Consider the following 19,977-nt stretch of genomic DNA (forward strand, 5'->3'; position numbering starts at 1 on the left):
GTCATGTCCAGGCAAAACAGAAGTTACTCCCTACCCTGGGGTTCACCAGGCTAATCCAGGCCAATGTCAGGACAGGAAGGAAGCCAAAGGACCAAGAGGAAAGACAAAGATCTGAGATCTGTGGTCACATGTATCTCCCTACCTACTCAGTGTGTGATGTATCCGCCTACGCCCACAGTCATTCATGCCTGGCACACCCTCACCTACCACCCTGTCCCACCCAGTCAGGCACCTGAGTGGCCCCAGCCTCTCCAAAGAGAGCTCTCTACTTTCTGTCCTCAGTTAGTCTGGAACCTCTGCCAGGGCTCCCGCCTCCAAAGTCCCCATCAGTGGGGTCTGCTCGGTCCCTGTAGCTAATTTACACCCGTCAGGATTTAAAATAGCTGAGGCATAAATGAAAAGTCCAATTTCTTCAAATTTGCATTGTAAAACCATCCTTCAACTTCCTTGAAATAAATTTTACTATTTTATTAGTGCAAACAAAATGGTAATAAAACACTAATACAGCGTCTTGTATCCAGGGGAAGAGCTAAAATTAACATAGAGCGAGCAGTGTTTGCTATTACATTCAATTACCTTTTTACTTGAGATTTACATTCTCATCCCCTTAATCTCCATAGTAGTGGCTTCAAAATCATTCCTCCCAGGCTCTGCCCTTCCCGAACCCCCACAGCTGGAAGCCAGGCCTCCCTCCCAGATGGTGCTCACCCTGGGCATGGAGCCTGTCCCTTTCTCCACAGCTGCCACTTGTCACAAGGTCCCACTCCTCTCCCCTGCCCATAATTTTCTCACACCTCAGCCTCTCAGTACAAGGCAAGTTCAAACCAAAGGGCTCTGACCTGAGGCACAGGCAGACACGTGGTTATCACTGAGCAGGTGCACAGGGCACAGGCCAGGGGCATTGCCCGCCGAGTCTGCTAGAGGTTCCGCCTGGTACAAAACAAGAGGCGGGAGCTCCTGGGAGCTCCGGGGAAACTGCCATCTCTGGTTTGACAGGTTGTGGGAGAGGACTTGCTACATGGCACAGCTGGGGACTCTGGAGGGTGGCAGGAAGCGCCAGTCGTGCTGAAGTGGGAAGAAATGAAGGGACCGCCGGTCTAGCCCTTCATCCGACTCCCTGTGGATGAAGTCCGGGTCTTAGGATATGGCTGCTAGCCAGTGGCTGTGGGAACTAGAAACCACCTCAGGTGTCTCCCCATCTAGGGCTCTTCCTTCATAAGATATATTCCCTAAAGCGGAGGACCAGTCTCCCCTTCTCCCGATTACCACCGTGAAATCCCATTCCCACGTGGAGTTGGTCAGCTTTGCTCCGAGCCACTGGGGGAGATTCCCCCAAGGCTGGATTCCAAAACTGTCATGGACGAGCTAAGGGCCGAATGCACACAGCTGTCCCTCCCCGAGTCTCCGTTCCTTCATCTGTACAAAGGCTACGATCCCTGAGCTCCCTCTCTGGAGACCATGACGACCAAAAGACCAAGTGGGCACAGTAATGCCACATGAGCCTCACAGTCCCACTGGCAATCCTTTCAGAGCCCAGGCTAAGTGTGTGGTGTTGTGGGCCTAACCAGGGTCACAGACACAGGGGACTGACTCCCGGGCAAGGATACCATTGGCCTTTGACTTCATCTTGAACCACCTTTCTTTCCTGGTTCAGTTTCTGGAAAAGGCCCCAGAATGTTTCTGCACTACCTTCAGCACTAAAATGGAAACCAGGCCAGCCACTCAGCCCAGGACCCAGGCCGCCTCCTAGGATCATTTAGAGAGCAGGGCTCGGGAAGGCAAAGTGATACTTGGGAAAAAAAAGAGAGTTGTAACCCTCTGGCCTCCATTTTAACCCACCCGGCTTTTACAGCGGGGGTGGGGGGTGGGGGAGGGAAGAAGTTAAAATTAAAGGGACACACGCAACTGCATAGTCATCTATACAGGCAGGGATTCATTTACCCACATGACACAATTACACGCAGCCTCCTATAAAACATCACACACAGTCGTACACCTCACTTACACTCACAGTCCCGATCACGCGTGCCATTGCTCACATATACCACCAGCTCCATTTGCACACAGCCACCATAGTCAATCATTTATACACATAAGCTCATACCATGATCCACACGACCCACAGGCAAGCCGTCACATACACACCACCATCCACACGAGAGCAATCTTTTTACACACTCCCTAAACTGACACCTAATCTCCCATACACTATAAGACTCTAACCCCCCCCCCCGCCCCAGTTCCCAACTCTCTCACTGTCATGGAGGACACTGGGCAGAAGGTTCCAGCTTAAACGGATGGGTGGAGAGATGGATCGGTGATTAAGAGTACTGATTGCTCGTCCAGAACACCTAGGTTTGAGTCCCAGCAGCCACACGGCAGCTCACAACTCCAGTTTCAGGAGATCCAATGCCCTCTTCTGATCTCTCTAGGCACCAGAATACATACAATTCACATCCATAATTCAGGAAACACTCATACACATAAAATAAAAATAAATAAAATTTCAAATAAATAAATAAAGTAAGGCCACACGGGGACTGACTCTGATCTACATGGTATTTGAGATTCCAACTGCTACACTATCAGAGACTCCAGGAAGAGTTGTGTGTATGTGTGTGTGTGTGTGTAGGTACATGTACGTAAAGGAACACATACTCTAGGATTTCTAGAGGCCAGAGCTCAATGTTCCACATCTTCCTGTATCTATCTATATTTGCTGTATTTGTGGGACAAGGTCTCTCATTGAACGCGGAGATGACCAATTTGGCTGGCTGGCTCCAGAACCCTAGGGTCTATTTTCCCAGTGCTGGGGTTACAGGTACACACTGCCTGGCCCAGCTTTTACCAGTTCTGGAGATCTGAATTCAGGCTCTCACACTTTCAAGGCAAGTGCTCTTCCTACTGAGCCATCTCCCTGGCTCTCAGGAAGAGAAAGCCCAGCCAGAAGTGAGGACCCAGGCTACTGATTGCTAGGCACGATGGGTCAGAACATCAGCCACCATGGGGTCATCTTTGCTCACCCAGACACTGCCTCAGTCCTTCTAGCTGGGCCCCTCAAGCCACCCCTGAGTCAAGCACCCCCAATCAGCTTCCCTGGCCCACAGCGGGAAGCTACAGAAGCAGGCCCGTGTGTGGATGCTGCATGGGGAGCTGTATTCATTCCAACTGGCCTTCTACAGTTTTTTTCCTTCTTTTTTTCCCCTCCCCACCCGTGAAACAAAGAAAGTTTGTTGTCAAGGTATAGACCTTTCTTGGGCCTTGTCCGAGTTTCTGCCTTGTTTTTTTTCCTCCCTTCTCCCTCACCTCCACCCTGCCTTTCCCTACCTCCCCACCTTGAATAAATAAAGCACCCAAAGCTGGCACCAGCTGGTAAAGTACAAACTATCTCATAATTTTCTCATTTTTTTTTTCACACACTGGCCCAGGGTTTTGGGCAAAGGACAAAAGCTATTGTTGAGGAGTACAACGCGGAGTTCTGAGTCACCGATCCGCCTCGGCTTCCAGAGAGCTCATAGGTCTGTTGGGCTGGCAGAGCCAGTGAGCTCAGAGCCCTGCGGGGGCCGTGGGTGCAGGCGCCCTCTTGGGGTGCGGCCCCGCCCCCCACCCTTGCCAGGGCTCCCCGCTGGGCTGGCACTTCTGCTTTGTTGGCTGTTAATCATAGGGGGAATTTAAATAAAATGTTATGAAATAAAAAACAAATCAGCCGGAGTCCCACCTCCCTAATGCCGTAATTTTCATCCAGGGGACATCTTTCCGGCTTTCACAGAGTCTCTCTGGTGGCCATCTTAACACTGGACATTTAGGGCTATTTTCTCCAATATAATAAATATTTTCTCATGTTTCAAAATCATTCTCCTGATAGCTATTTGTATAGGGAGTCAGGGCTTACTCACTGTGTTATGGGCAGACAGATAGGATGACACAGGAGAATATCCTTAAATCGGATCATTTATCCACAAGATCTAAACCCAGGCTGGGGGCTTTGCCTGAGTGACCCAGATCACCTCGGCCACGGGTGCCTGGCCTTGGAGCGTGGACCTGGAAGATGGGCAGGAGCCCCACCCAAACCTCGCCCGACCTGAGCCAGGCCCCAGGGGAGACACAGGTTCCTGCAATGGCCCTCATCCTCCAGCCGACCTTCACCCCCACAAGATACACTTCCTCTTTATAAAGCACCCTGGCAGCAAAAGGCCCATGACAAGGCTCTGCTCTCCGTTTTTATATCTGAATATCTCAAAGCACTTAGCTAAGACTTTCATTTTCTCATTACCCCAAGGAGAGAAGGTCATTCGGGAAAATGGTACAAATATGCCCATTTGTCAAAAGCAAAGGGGAAGAGAGTTAAAAGGAACACTCTACCAGTTAAGTGAGCAGGCAAAAGAACCCAGAGAACACACGGGGTCCTGCTTGCCTGCCCATTGGCCTGGCATCTTTCTCTAGAGTCTGCAACTGACAAGATGACTGGGCATCAAGCATGGGTTCCCATTTTGCAGACAATCAAGCCCCTCTGGCCTCAGCTCAGGAGACCCTCATCTAGGGTCTCAACTCAGACCATAACATCTAAAGATCAAAATTATGTAAAATATGCATTATATAAATATACACAGTGACCAAAGGGGAAAATACTGGATGAAAATACAGTAGGTGTTTAAAAAGATGTTGTAATGATTAAGTTCGGGGTAAAATTTTCTTTCCTTTTACCTCTTTTAAAACTTTGTGTAAGATGTGGTTCCATATTTCCCAGGGCTTGAGGGAATGCATTTCACAGTCAGATCCACCTGGGTTCATAACCGTGACCAGGCTCGGTGGGGGGTACACACCTATGATCCTCGCACTCAGGAGGCTAAGGCAGGAGGATTGATGCAGAGTTCAAGTCCAGCCTGAACTACAAATGGAGACCCTATCTAAATAAAAGCAAAACCAAACAAACGACAGCAATCAACCGGCCCTCTTTAATTGAGTTCCGTGATCTCTCCACGGCTTATTTCCTGAGGTACAGCGGCCATCGATCCACCCCCTGCACAGTGCCCTTCAATCCCGCAAGAAGTCACAGCACAGGATCTGACACACAGTCGGCCCTCAGTGAATGTCTCTTTCCTTCCTCTTTCAGTAAAATGGAAGAGCAGCTCGGCTTTAATGCTGCACCCGGGGGACAAAACAAGACCCCTCCCCTGCGCCTTCTCAACAACTTCCTCCACAACCACCCTCTCATCATCTCCCCTCCCCTCCCCAGCACACAGATCTCAGCTCTCCGGTGACTCACCTGGAGGGTGAGGAGGGGGCTCTCCGCTAGGACAGGCCCAGGAGCACCCCTCCAGGCGGCACACACACCTCCCTCATGTAACGACTCCCGAGGGCACGCCAGGCGGGTGATACTCGGGTTGGCGCCTTCCTGGCAGCCGCCCTCCGGGAACAGGTGCCAGGCTGCAAAGGCCACCTGCTGCTGCTGGGGGAGGGCAAGGGCCAGGCTCCCATCTATGAGGAGAGACGAAGGAAAACCAAGATGGCGGCAGCATCTGGGAGTAGACTCCTTTGCCAGACAGTCCAGGCCAGTCCAGAGACTATAGCCTGGGCACCCAAGAGCACAGCCCTGGCCCTCGAAACCTTGTTCCTCACCCCAGGTCTTGGGCTGGATGAGTATGTTTGCCTTTCTTGGTCGGCAAGTGTATTTAAGACAACTTTAGATGGTCAAATGGGCTGCCAGCCTGGCGCCAAAGCACAGGGGCGGATCTGAGCCCACTGCAAAGTCACAGTCCCAATAAACAAAAGGCCAGGGATTCGAACCCACAAACTTCATCATTACTCTCTGGTCTAGCTCTTAAAGCAAGGAGATCCCACTTGGCCTTTCCAGAAAGGAGCCCTGAGAGGCATCCCTAGCCACAGGAGGGCAGATGTACCCCAAGGAATAGTTTGTAATTCTGTCCGAGTGATTCTGTTTTGTCATCTCATCTCAGGGATAGAAGCTTCTCCACCTTTCTCGGAAGGTGAGATGGCAAAGCTAATCGCTGCCACTGTACCCATGCAGAATGTGGCCGGGGCGGGGGGATCTGCAGGGTGGTGGTAACAGTTTCCTTCAGAGGCTCTGGGACATGTTTAAGTGGGGAGACCACTGTTGAGAGCTGAGACTCAGAAATACCTGTTGGCTGTTTCATGGGTATGGAAACCCTGGAGAAGAGAAGGGTGGTGGCAGGGGCCAGAGCTTTGGCATACATATACTAACCCTCAAAATGAGAAGCTTTCTCCTCAAACCAGGGCTGATGCCACCTCAAACTGGTGTGCCCTTTCTCTTAAAATTCAAATAGGCTTCTAACGAGAGGCTGGATGTAGGGAGGAGACCAGACAAAGCCCCCGCAGGATGGGCTTTCAGCTTGCCAAGTTGCCTGGGAGGAGGTCCTGGGACCTCACGGCAGGTCTCAGGAAAGGTGGCGCAGCCCAGCAGGGTGGGGGCTGCTGGGTCACCGGGGCAGACAGTCTCCAATCATGCTGAGCACAGCACATCGTTCCATTCAGAAACCCGGAGTCAAACGTACAGCCGGGGCTAGGGTGGATTCAGCCCTTAACTCATTCGGGATCGCTGGCAGAGCCACCACGGCGGCAAGGGGCTGGGAGATGGCAACTTGGGAGTAGGAGGGAGGCCAAGCCTGGCACAAAGGCAGGCCTGGGCATAACTCCGGTGGCAAATATGGACACATACAAAAAGAAATCATAATTCTTTGCAAAATCCCTCTAAAAACCAAACAAGCATTGGGAATTTAGAGAGGGATGAGTGAGCCTGGGCGAGGTCGGGGTGGGGGTGGAGGCTAGGGGCAGCTTGTTTTCCACCCATGCCAAATCCTCGTTTACTGTCAGCTTCAATCCATTCGGAACTCACTGAGTCAATTGCCTTTTCACGGGGGAAGGAGCCCACACAATGCAGGGGACTTTTCAGCCCCACATTAGCACACAGAACACTGGGCAACGTCCGGGAATAAACACACACATCCCTCCCGAGGCCGCTGGCCCCCACCCCACCTGAAATAACCCATCCAACAGCACCAGTCTCACACCTACGCTCCTATTTTAATTATTTGGGGAGGGTTTTTTTTTCCTGCTTTGCTTTTAATGTGGCTTGGACATCGGGAAGTTGTGTGTATGTGCACTCAAGTTCATGTGAGCTCGCACGTTCACAAGTGTGCGCACACGCATGCTTAGTAAGTTTGAAGTGAAGAGAATTCACCTCTCAAGTAATGGAATTGGGTTCACTCTAGGAAACTCTAAATTGTCCTACAAAACGAACGAAGGGATGGATGGAAAGACAGAACTTAAATTAAGTACCCAGGAAGCAGGGATTTGGCGGAGGTTCTTATTTAAATTTATTCTAGAAAATGGGGTTTGTGGATAAATCAGCCTTTGATAAGGGAGTGTCTCTATGAACGTGGCAGTCAATACCTATTATGAAGAAAATGATAATGATTACGGTGACTCCGATTTTATAATTATCATGGCGACTTTTTTTTTTTTAACATTGCTTTGTGGAAGGGCATATGCACACCATAACATTCATATTGAGCTGAGAGACAATTTACAAAAGTTGGTGTCCTCTTTCCACCATGTGGATCCCGGGACCTGAACTCGGTTCATTGGACTTGGCAGAAAGTGTCTTTATAGCTCAGCCATCTTGCCGACACCCGTTTGTTTTTTAATGTTAACTGCGTGCCTGGCTTCACAAGGTGCCTCCTATGTGACTTCAGTTAATGGCCACAGACCCCAACATGGTGGGCTCTGTATACTGTGAGTTCACTTCTACAGATAAGGCCCTTCCAAGGCCACAAAGGTCACAGGCAGGAGAAGAATCTAAGGTTTACTCCACCTAGCTCCAGACTAGCGAGAGAAAAAGCAGAAGTGTGCCAGGAAGGATCATACGAGAAGGTGGACCTCCACCACAGAGACCATGACTCCAAGTCCAAAGTCCTATCAGATAGCTGGGCATGTCTCTTCTGAACCTCCCCTCACTCTGTCTCCATTACTGTCCCCTGGGGGCTCCTGCATTTAGTCCTAGCACAAATGGAACTTTCTGTGATGTAAATGTTGTGTGTGTGTGCTTATGTGTGTTTGTATTGTGTGTATGTTTGTGTGTGTGTCTGTGTGTATCTGAATGTGTGTATGTGTGTAAGTTTGTGTGTATATGTGTATCTATGCATCTATGTGTGTATTTGGGTGTATGTGTCTGTATGTGTGTTTATGTGTATATGTGTGTTTATGTGTATATGTTTGTGTATATGTGTGTATGTTTGTGCATGTGTGTCTGTGTGTTTATGTGTGTGTCTATGTGTGTGTGTGTGTGTGTTCTCCAATCCAGCAGCACTAGCCTAGGGAGTACCTAGATTTTCAATCTACCTAAAATGTCCTCAGAGCAGTGATCAGCCAGTTCGGACGGACCTCAAACCCCAAACCTTCCCACTACTCCCTTCCAGTCCAAGACTATTTTAGAAATAAGGGGAAAAGAAGACCGGAAGGAAAACAGAACATGGCCTGCCAGCAGGCTTCTAGCTCCATCAGCATATTGTCCGTCCGCCTTCCTTCCTCTTCCTTCCCCCTTCCTTTCTTCCTTCCCTTCCTACTGTGTGCTTTCTCCTCCTCTCCCTTCCCCCTTCCCTCTTCTTCTTTCTTAGCAAAAAGCATCGGTTTAATTAGATAAATCCTCCAAGCCCGTGGCCTGGTGTTCGTCATGGAAATTAACCTGCTCCAGATCTCAGATAGTGAAACAAGAACCGGGGTGTTTTGGCATAGCACAGTGAAATGGGAGAGGCCGATGGGGTTTCATACACCCCATCTTCCATAAGTGCCCCCCGCCCCTCCAGCACCCCCCACCCTTACCTCTTCAGGTCACCGCCTCCATGCCTGCTGCCTTTCTTCCCGGCCTTCCAGTCCGCTCCTAGGACTGGAACGCCCCGAGACAGGCCCACGCAAGGGTGCCCGCTGTGGCATAAAACTCCAGCGGACCCTCAGCTTGTGTCAGCTGCGCACACTGTCACGTCTCCTAACCATCACCATGACTCCGCGAGGGAATCCCTGTCCCATTTTACAGAACACGGAATCAACAGATCAGAGAATTAATCTGCCCAAGTGAGAAAAGCAGGATTTGCATTCAGCTCAGCTGGGCTCCACGTCCCATCTTTTCAACCCACAGGCTCTCTCCACAGAGTGCCCAGGGCCAGTTCCTGGGTCTGCCCCTGTCCTTCCATCTCCCATGTCCTGTCCCAATCAGCAAACACCCCACCGACCAGGATCTGTGCCCATCTGACACAAACACACAGCCCCCAGGATCAGAGTCTGTGTCCAGGCCCTTTCTGGAATGGAACTCAACAGGGGTCCCTTAGAGACACATACCAGATCACATATAACTGGCTCGTCTGACATTGGGGACATCCTGCGCTTGACAACATGACCATGATAAATTCTTCATTACATTTAATTACTTTCAAAGGACATTCGCAGCTAGGAACCCAGCTGACTGTCAAGACAACCCAGCGAAGGCAAGAAGGTCAAAGGCATTTGACAAGACAGGAAACTGAGGCTCAAAGAGATCATGCGATTTACCGAAGGTCACAGTGGTACTGTATAGTGCCAGAATCTGAACGGAGCAGCTTAAGGCCTAAACACACCAGCCGCGCCTCACAAGCCCCTAAGTAGACACAGAGACTCAGAGCTCAGAATGACAGGGAAGAAGGCAATCAGGCTCATGTGTCTCACTCTTCTCTCTCCTCCGCCAGAGAGGCAGGCTTGTGATTCACCATCTCCCCAAGAATCAGATTCCCCCGAAATTCCCAAGGAACCCCAGGACTAGTGGGCCCGGAAATGGCCCTCGCATAACAAGCTGTACAGCTGAGCTCCCTGGGGCGAGGGGGGTGGCTGAGATGCTGGCACAGCCCCTGTGGGTACTCTGCCAGCAATTAGTGCTGGGGAAGGGTGCCAGGCCTGGCAGAACGCTGTCTCCCACCCCTTCTTCTCGTATAATCACACAGACATACACACACCACACACACATACATACATACATACCACACTACACAAACATACATTCCACATCACACATAAACACATACACACACCATAAACATACACACCACACACACATGCATACATACACCACACTACAAAAACACACATACCACACCACATACACACACACCACACATAAACACATACACACACCACACATAAACACATACATACACCATAAACACACATACACACACCACACACACATGCATACATACACCACACCACACAAACACACATGCCACACCACACACACACACAGACACACACACACACACTAACTCATCCACCCAGCATCAGAGACACAATACAGCCTTCTTTCTGTAAATCTCGTTGGCGAAGCACTCATAGGGCATGCAATTTGGCCATTACTGCTCTTAAACAACAGAAAGGCAGAATCTACCCGCCATTAACCCAAGCTGCTCCCTGTGGACTTCACGCCAGCTCAGTCACCAGTCTTCACTTCAAACTCCCACGCACACTCTGTAAGCTCCCCAGGAGTTGCCTTCCAAAGGAAAGAGACAGTTTAGTTTGGGGTTTTTTATTTTATTTTTTCCAGCACACTACCTGAACTGTGCTCACGATCATGCTCACCTCTCTCCCCAGAGTACACCATCCGCGGGGTACACACTTTGGCTAAGAACTTCCGGAGATCTAGGCCTAGGAAGACCAGAGAACATAAGCAGGGCCAGGGAAAGCCGCATGTGACCTGACCTGGGGCATCTGCCCGACCAAGCACAGTTTGGTTCCACAGAGCCTAGCTCCACCGATGGGGTCCCTCTTGTGACAGTTTGAAGCATCCTCCTCTCCCAGGGCTGAGGTAGGCAGAAATGGAGGTGAAGACCACTCTGCCTCCTCCCTACTGCTGCCCCATCCCTGAGAACTAGAAAGCAGCCTGCCAGAGCCAAGGGCCCTGGAGGGTTCTTAGGCCGGGTTTATAAGATCTGAGACCCCTCAAAGTATAAGCGATATTTATGATTATGAGATTTTTTTTATATTAGAGACTTCTCACTGAGGGCTATGTACATCCCAGAGACCTATCCGAAGCTCAGGGTGCCTTGTAGCTAAGGCAGGAATAAGGAGAGAACACTGCCTAGACTCCCATTCTCCCTGCTTGTGTGCGTCCCTAGCTGGCGGCTTCCTTTGGAAGCTGCTCCCAGTTTATCCTTGCTGTGCTTGGAGACTGATCTGAGCAAGGCCAACTCTTGAGCTGGGCCATGCTCCTGATCCCGTGCCCACTGCCTCCTGCCTGCCATCAGGGCTGCCTGGTAGTGAGCAGGCAAAGCAAATGCACAGTGGAGCCCACCAGCTGAGAGCAGAGAGAAAGCCAGTTCTCCGCTGGCTGCTCCGTGAGCCTCATAGATCCTCTAAGCCACCTAGTGTCCAGAGTTGAGCTCTGGCCGCCACTCTGTCCATCCAGCTTCCTAGAACAGCTACGGCTGGGGAATCCTAAGGGATTGGAAGCAGGGGTATGGAATGAGACAAGCCCCTTCTACCAGCCCCTGCCCCCAGCCTGGACCTCCTCCGGGAGCCTGAGACCTACCTAAGTACTAGCCCAGGAGGAAGCAAAGGCCCTGTGGCCCCTGCCCACACCTTCCAAGCAAGATGGCTGTTGTCATCACCCCTGTTCCCTTCCCCAGAAAACAGCCTGTCTTAAAGACCCTCTTTGTGTTTACTCAGATTATCCCTCCCATCCCAGACATCTTGGGGTGCCCCCAACCCCAGCTTCCAGGTCTTGTAAGGAACCTCCTGTAGCCTGGGCCTCTAGGCCCCCACTCCAATCCCCTCCCTTGCTGCTGTCTCTTTACTGTGTCCTCAAGACTCCTCTCACCTTGAGAAGTGTTAGGATTACCCAGCATTTACACTCAATGCTCCTCTGTATTCCTTAAGACTTATTAAGAATGATAATGAGTTCCGAAGGAGCTATGCTCTCTCTCTCTCTCTCTCTCTCTCTCTCTCTCTCTCTCTCTCTCTCTCTCTCTCTCTCCTCTCTCCCCCTTTCTCCCTCTACCAGCCCCCCCTCGTCTTCTCCACAGAAGACACACCAGATCAAAAGGGGAGCCCCAGGGGTTCCCCAATAACATGGACCAAGGGCACTTGAGGATTTACATCCCACAGTCCAGCTCTCTCTGGTCTCTCTATAGTCACCCTCAACTGTGATTTTAGGAGACCTTCTCCTCTCACAGGGCAGGCCGCCCCTCACTCCGCCAGACTTTGGACAGGGGTGGGGGCAGCTTGCCTGCAGAAACCTCTTCAACATGCAGCTCTTAAATGGCTGGTTAATTTTTGCAGAATTTATGAGAGACTTTAGCTCCCTCCCACCCCCGCCAGCCATGGCCTCAGAAGAAAAGCTACTTAACTTGGTGAACTTGATGGGGAATGAGGTGGGGACTGTCCTCCTCCAGGGGACTATTGCCCCTGGAACCACAGGCAGCCGGGTGACAGATGGAAGGCACAGAGATGCCACTACCTAGGCAGTAGACAGACCGGCTCTCTAAAAAGCGTGGCACCAGAGGGGAGATCCCAGGGCAGCCAGAGCCACACCTGACTTTTAGCTTCTGGGGGGTTTTAATGTGAGATGGAAGAAGGCAGCAGCCAGTGGGCAGAGAAGAAACCAGAAGAACTCAGAGCTGGCAAGGACACCGAGACTTGCGCCCAGCAAACCACACACGCATCCTGGGCAGAAGGACGGGCCTTATCGGTCTGCCGGGCTGCCCTTCAGAGAAAAGGAAGAGCAGATCCTAATGAAATTACAGTTTTTAAAATGTCTATAAATTAAATCTATCTCCCTCTCCCTGTGCCTCTGCCCCCAGCTCCTCCAGCAGGCTTGTTTGCCTCAACCCGTTCCCTCTGCTCATGCCTGTTTCTGTGATATAGACATCAAGAGGTTACGGGCTCAATTATAGCTCTACTGGAGTCTCAGCATCAGGCTTGCCTGGCCTTCTCTTCTCCTCTTCAGAAACCAGATGCCAAATAAATCTCTCTTCTTTATATTTTTATTGTCAATGCCAAAAGCCTAAAGAGTCTTCCCACCGTCTCCAAGCCTTTCTGCACTAGTTCAGAAGGACGCAGATATTCTCTGAGATCGTGTCCGAGGACAACATGACTGCCTCTCTCTCCGTTTGTCCCCCCCTTTGGAAAGGCACACGCAAACCCTTGGCTCTCTGTGAAATGTTTAAAAGAAGCGAGGAAGACAGAGTAAGGGTGAGTAATGTTACTGGGGAAGGCGAAAGAGCAGCTGGCCTGGAGAAAACCTAGCGTATTTCTGAAGTTAAAAGCCGACATCATAAGGATTCTCACTAGCAAGGTCCATGTGAAGCAGGCAGAGGATGCAAGGTGCCGGTTGAAGAAAGAGAAAGGATGGTGTCTGCCTTCCTAATGCTGTCACCCTGTGCTGTAGGAGCCTTGTCACCCATGCAAGTTGACATGCTAAAAGGGCCCTCTCTCCCACAAAAAAAAAAAGAAAGAAAAAGAAAGAAAGAAAGAAAAAGAAAGGAAAGAAAAGAAAATGTTACAATATCTAAGTTCTGATCAGCCAGAGGTGAGGGTAGAAGGAATTAGCTTTTGAGTTGGAAGTCTAACAGGAAAATAGAAAAGAAAAACCCAAACTCTATCTTGTTGAAATATTAACCTGAGGGGATTCCAAAATCTAGTTTTCCAGGAAAAAAATCACTTAAGACAAAGGCCGGAGGGTTTTGAAGATGGATAGGAAAGAAAAACTTGGTCCTTCCAATTAACCAGACCGAGGAGCGGGGGGGGGGGGGGGGCACATTACTGCCAACTCATTAATTCTTTTCTGTAAATAGTTTAATTAAATTCTGCTAAATACAGGAGAAATACTCATTTTGGACTGCTGTGCCCCCCAGCCTGAAAAGCAGATCCTTCAGCGCCCCCCACCCCAACCCCAGTGCCCACACTTCCAGGGCTCCCTGTGCACAGCCTTCCAGGAGGCTGCCAGCCCACGCATGGGCTGCACTGCTCAGGGGTGGGAGATGGTAGAGCCTAGGTCTGCAGCTGACATTTCAGCCTTTGAAAGAATCTGGGCGAAATAAGGTGTTGACTTCTTAACTCGAGTATTTTCTTGTTCTAACTCATGTTCTTATGTTACTGAGCTTAAAAAAAAAAAGAAAAAGAAAAGAAAAAAAAACAAGGGGAGAGAGAGAGAGAGAGAGAGAGAGAGAGAGAGAGATGACTTTCCTTGAATGATCTGTTTAACCTAAGCCAGAGGAAAAAAAAGAAAGTCATTAATTACTTATGTGAGCTATTGCTTCAGAAAGACAATAAACCTGCCCGGTCGCCATGGATATGACATATTTGCTCTGAAAACAACACAATAATTAGCAAAGGGGAAAGATACAAGGAGAATATGCAAACTCCTGAGTTTAAAGCCACAGTGCTCTTTTTACTCCTAAGCCTCTGCTCTGTTTGCAATCCAAATCAAACAAAAATTTAAAATATAGCAAAGAGGGAAATAACAGGTCTGGCTCCCCTCCCTCCTGTGGACTGAAAAGCAACAGCCACTGCCCCCCTCTCCGAAAGAAGCCCACGGAAAAGAGAAGGGGGGGGGCAAGTATTGCTTGTTTTATTTCCTATAGCAGGGGTGGAGTCTTGGTGGTTATTATTTTTTTTAAGTGAGCTCTTATTTAGTACTGGGCCTTCTGGCCAGATATAAATTTATTTATGAAAGCCAAGTGCCCTGTGTGTGGCTCACACCCCCCCCAACACATACAAAGTAAATGGAAATGTAGGGGGGTCCAGCTGAACAACCTACTCAGAGAGCACCAGCTCTGGAGAGGGACATCCATTCCCCCTACCTCCAAGAAAATGGAACCTAGGTCTTACTTTAATATTAAAAATGCATTAAATGGTTTTACCTACAACTTAGTCCCCGAGGATCATTACGAAATGCAATCGCTTTGTATCATATCTGTCAGCGTGATAAATATCGGAGCCAGAGTAGGCTTGCAATTTTTCAGAATGTCACCAATCAAGATGATTTTTTTCCTGCTTCACTTTGTTAATTCACTGACACCCCCCCCCACCATGACCACCAAAGTCACAAATCTACAGAAGAAAAAAAAACTGAACTGAGGAGAAATGGAGGAAAAGTTGAGATACTTTTAGACACCACTCAGAGGTCACCAATAGTCTCTTAAAAAGCAAGAAAAAAATAGGACTTAAAAATTTTGGGTGACTACTTCCCAAAAAGAAGGGGAAAAAATTAAAGCACTCTATTAACTCTGAGTGGAAACACTTTCGCGTCTTCCCAGAGGCAAAATTCCCCAAACAGATGGTCAGGGTCTCAAAGAAAGGAAATATTCCTCAGCCCCCACAGCCAGAGAAATCTAACTTTGAACTTCTCTCTAAATTAGGGGGAGCAAGATAAACTATTAATAAAAATGAAAAATGAGTTGAGCTTTGTTTTTCTTATTTCAAAAATCATCCAAACACAAGGGGAGCAGATATAAAGGGTAAGGTGACTGACTACTTAACTGACTTTCCTATTTTTAAAAAAAAAAAATTGGTTTTTTTTTTTTCAGATTGGCCCCTTTGATCTTGAAAGAATTTTGCTCTTCTATGATGGGGGGGGGTCGGCGGAGAAATGATCTGCTTTAAATGGTGACGCAACTCGGGGATCAAAGCCTTCCCTCTCTGTTAGCCATAATAAGCTGTACTTGCCACGAAGCGGGAGTCTCCCGGGCTCCTCTCCTTCGTCAGAAGGAAATAAAACGCTCTGATACTCAGAGCAAGACACGAAGGTGCAAAGTCTAAAAAACAAAACAAAACAAAAAGGGCAAGGGGGAAAAGAGGGAGGTACTGGCTCTTTAAACGTTTTAGTGCATATGGAGTTTGATTTCTGAAAGAGATCAGTTTAACATCTCCATAGAAACCAGCAACAGATTATCATCAACAGAATAAATAACTAGTCTAATAAATTAAACAGGAGGCATAAGATCGCTGGAAACCTGATTACTGAAGTTCAACAATATTCTCCATAAACCCTCGTTAACTGCCTCTAAGGTGGTTAACAAGATGGGGTGGGGGGTGTCTTTCGGATGCGTCAGGTTCTGGGGAGACATACGCTGGACGCTGCCTAGACGGAAGAAGTTTCCCCTTTTCAGTCCAGGAAAGGGTCTGAGAGCTCCAGTGAAGGGCAAAGAATAAAAAGCCAAAGTTTGGGAAGTGGGAAAGAGGTTCCAATTGCCTGAGACAGTGCGGGGCGCGAGAACCGTCCGGGACGCTCCGCCTGGCCGCCAGCAGGGCACAAGCCAAGCGCTTTGCGCTCCGGCGCAGATCTGCCCAGCGCCCCCTCCGGGCACGTGGAGCGCAGTCAGGGCGCAGCCCCCGGGGACCAACTACCCCCGCCCCACGCCTGGCGCAGCTGCTCCTGCTCAGCCGGGACAGCTCCCTTTAGGACGACGAATGTGTGTGTGTGTGTGTGTGTGTGTGTGTGTGTGTGTACACGCGCGCCGCGGGCTGGGCATGGGGGGGGGGATCACCAACGTTACCAGACGATCTGTTTTCCAGTTCCCTTGTGCGCTCTCACCGCGCGTCTGTACCAGCTTGAAGACGGCCTAAATTTACCAACTTTGTCCAGAGTCTACTCCGGTCTCTTACCCCCACCCCACCCCACCACCTCAGTGAGTGTACTAAGCGTTGGCTGAACAGCTACACACTCAGAGGGCCGCAACCCCAAGACTCAACTGGAGAAGCGACGGACACCCCCAGTCTCCCCAAGATTCGGTCAGGTTTAGGTGAGCGCTAGGATCGGAGGAGTATTATCCTTGCTATCCCTGCTGGTCACATCTCCCATCCAGGCACCCGCACCTTCACCCTTCCCAGTGAGCCTGGATGGAGGTTCTCGCCGCACCCAGGCCCGCTTCACAAGCAGAAGGCTGAAACTGGAGAAACTTGTAAGCAGGGAGAAGCGGTCCCTGGCCGCACTCCTCTCCTCCCCCAACTCCGGACCCCGGTTGGGGAAGACTTGGAAGAAGAATCTGTGCCCACCCCCTAGAGAAAAATCTATTATTATGATCTTAATCTACGCCCCCAAAGTGTCCCTCCCGCTGTGATTGACAGCGCATACACCTGTTCCCCTCGCAGAGGAGCGTCCGAACGCTGGGGACAGACATTCGCTCAAACGCTCCTCTGCGGCCCAGAGCCCGCCCGCGCCGGGGCACCCCCTGCCCGCAGCCCCATCGCGCCCCTACCCGCATCTCTCCACCCCAGGAGGCCGCCCCCTCCCCTCCCAGGCCCGGCTCCCCGTCTCTCCCGCTCCCGGCCGCTCTGGCTTCGGAAAGAGAGAGAAAGAACAGAAAGCAAAACTTCCTGGCGGCCGACGGTCATCAGCTGCACATTCTGCAAATGCCACCGAGTAAAAATAAACCGGCCGCCGCTCCGCCCGGCCGGCTCACCCCGGGCGCACGACTCAGCCCCTGTCCCGGGAGCTCCAGGACTATGGTTCTGTCTGCCCGGGTCCCCCATACCCTCGCACTCCTCGAAGCTCCGATCCCCGACACTCTGTCAGTCACCGCTAGACGCTCCTTTACAGTGAAGCTCGACCCAAGTGTCCCGGTGGCCCAGCCATCTCCCCTTAACTGTCCCCTATGCCCCTATAAGCTACTCTCCTCTCTGCCCTCTAACAAGAGCGGATTTCAGCCCTGTGCCCTTGGATTCAAGGATCCTCCTCCCCAAACGCTAAGCCCCCAGGTCTTCCTCAGCCCACGTAGGGTCATCGACCCCACCCGATCCTCTCCTACCCTTAGAGAGGCCCCCCTCACCCCCAGCGCCGGAGCTCACCGCTCCACCCGTAACCGGGCCTGCCTGCCCAGCGCCCCAAGTCCCCGGGCGCAACTTCTCTCTCCGCACACACAGTAGCCGCTACAACTCCCGGAACTTTTCCCCAGACCCAGGCGAGCTCCAGTCGACCGCAGAGCGGTCTGAGCCGGTGCTCCGACTCTCAGTACCCAGCCTGGCGAGCCTGAGCCCGGGGAGACTTGGGGATGGGGTTGAGAGTGAGGAGCGCCACTTGCCGCGCTTGGAGCTGCGCACTTGAGATAAACTTCCCAAGCACAGATAGAAAAGGGGGCGCCGCTCCCCCCATCCAAGATCCCTCTTGCCTTCGTTTTCCCACTCGGACTCTCCTTGGCACCCTGCGCCTACGCGAACACTGCCTACCTCTGCCCGCAACATACACACCCTGGTGTCGGGGCACAAGAGCCGGCTGGAGGAGATCCCCACCCATCCCTTCCCCTGGGCAAAGTCTTGCAAAGTCACCCCAGGAACCCCTCACCCCTGCCTCCCTTCTCCTCTCAAGACAGCTTACGACCCCCCCTGCAGCTGGAGGGGGCGGCGTGGGAGACGGAATGATCACCCAGTATTGGCAAGCACCTGCGCCCCCCAGCCCACAGCGCGGAAGGCGCCCCCACCCTAGTTGCAAAGTCCTGTACTCGTGCTTGGCACCTCCCCCTCTTCTCCCCTACCCCGCCGACCCCTCAGCTGGAGTAAGTGACCCTCCAGGAGCTGCAGCCCTCCCACCCCCGGAGCGGCTCGCCGGGCATTCCCCGGGCCATTGCCGGCGACGCGCCGCTCCGCGCCGGGGTGCCAGCCCTCTGTGCCCCCTACCTCCCTCACGATCGGAGTTGGGTGGCAGCCGCCGCTCGCAGGCTGGCTGGCTCCGTCGTTCGCTCGCTCGCCCGCTCCCTGCTGCAAGCCGCAACCCCGGGGGTAGTGGGCAGCAACGGGACAGGGGTGAAGCCGGGAAGCGCCCCGATAGGCCCGTAGAGGTGGAGGGCTTGGGGGGCCGCGGCGGAAGGAGCGCTGAGTCTCTTACCTGCACTTGGGGCGGCTTTGGGTGACTTTCCAAGTCCGGGGGAAAAATGTGTGTGTGTTTGGGATGGAGCGCCGCGGGCGCGCATGCGCGACCAAAGTTGCCGGATCCCGGATTTTTCTCTCCCAGTCTCCGCTCTTGCCCGCTGTGATTATGGAATTCTCCGCGGCCGAACGGGCGAGTGGGTGGCATGCAAAACCCGGGACGGATCGCGGGGCCGGGCTCCGCTCCACCCTCACACCCCCAGACCTTCCCCTCTTACATTCTTCCCACCCACTACCCAGGCAGGGCTCCGCGTACGCGCGCGGCAAGATCGGCCTGCGAAGCAGCATCAGAGCGCGCTACTCCCTTTTGCAATTCCGGAAGATTTCTACAACCTCTGAATGGAGTTGAGACAGGGTGCGTTACTTTCCAGTATTCTGAGCCCTTTGACACCCCGAGTTTGATTTCCACTTTTTCAATAAAAACTGGCTTTTTTTTTTTTTTGCAAGTTAGACTGTTAGAAGTGTCGAATTTTGATATTTTCTTTGCACTTACTCTCTGCAGGGGAGGGGGGGTCATTTATTCCCTAATGCAAGAAATAAATCCTTAAGTGAGCAAGATAGGCCGTGCAGAACGACCTTACTGTGTGCGTGGGAGGAGGGCAAATCGTGTACATTAAAACAGTAATATTACAGAGTGAAAAGATCCACGAGGAAAGCAGAGTGTGCTGGGAGAGACGATCCCTTGGCCCAGATGAAGGTGACAGCTTCCCTTGAAGGACACCTTGCATGCTAGCATACTGGGGGGGAGGGTGCTTGAATTAGCTGTCAACCTGGACATGGGTCATGGGGCCCTATAGCCTAGCTTTTGCCTTTCCCAGACAGGCCACCACACCCCAGCATGGAACCAAGAATGGTACCCATTTTTCCTACCGCAGAAATTCAGGGTGGAAAGAAAAATGAGACATGAAAGAAAAGAAGGAGGACCCCAGAAGGCAAGGCAAGTGAAAAACTGACCACAGTGGTACTAAGTAGGTGAATGATGCATTGGACAAATGGATAGAAATGCAAAGTATGACCTAGGCTCTGAGATGTGATTTACACAGCAGGTTGCACTAAAAG

The 19,977-nt window shown here is 51.3% G+C and overlaps 1 protein-coding gene across 1 annotated transcript in view; it reads right to left on the minus strand.

The window, feature by feature from the left end:
• The window catches only part of Casz1 (castor zinc finger 1), a 145,170-nt gene extending 126,217 nt beyond the window's left edge, over nt 1–18,953 (minus strand). Inside the window, exon 1 of the mRNA XM_057785266.1 lies at nt 18,878–18,953. The gene's annotated coding sequence lies outside the window, so the exon portion shown is untranslated. The remainder of the gene's footprint in view (nt 1–18,877) is intronic.
• Between the last annotated feature and the right edge of the window lie 1,024 nt (nt 18,954–19,977).

This window comes from Chionomys nivalis, chromosome 11 (genome assembly GCF_950005125.1).
Source record: "Chionomys nivalis chromosome 11, mChiNiv1.1, whole genome shotgun sequence".
Taxonomy (NCBI): domain Eukaryota; kingdom Metazoa; phylum Chordata; class Mammalia; order Rodentia; family Cricetidae; genus Chionomys; species Chionomys nivalis.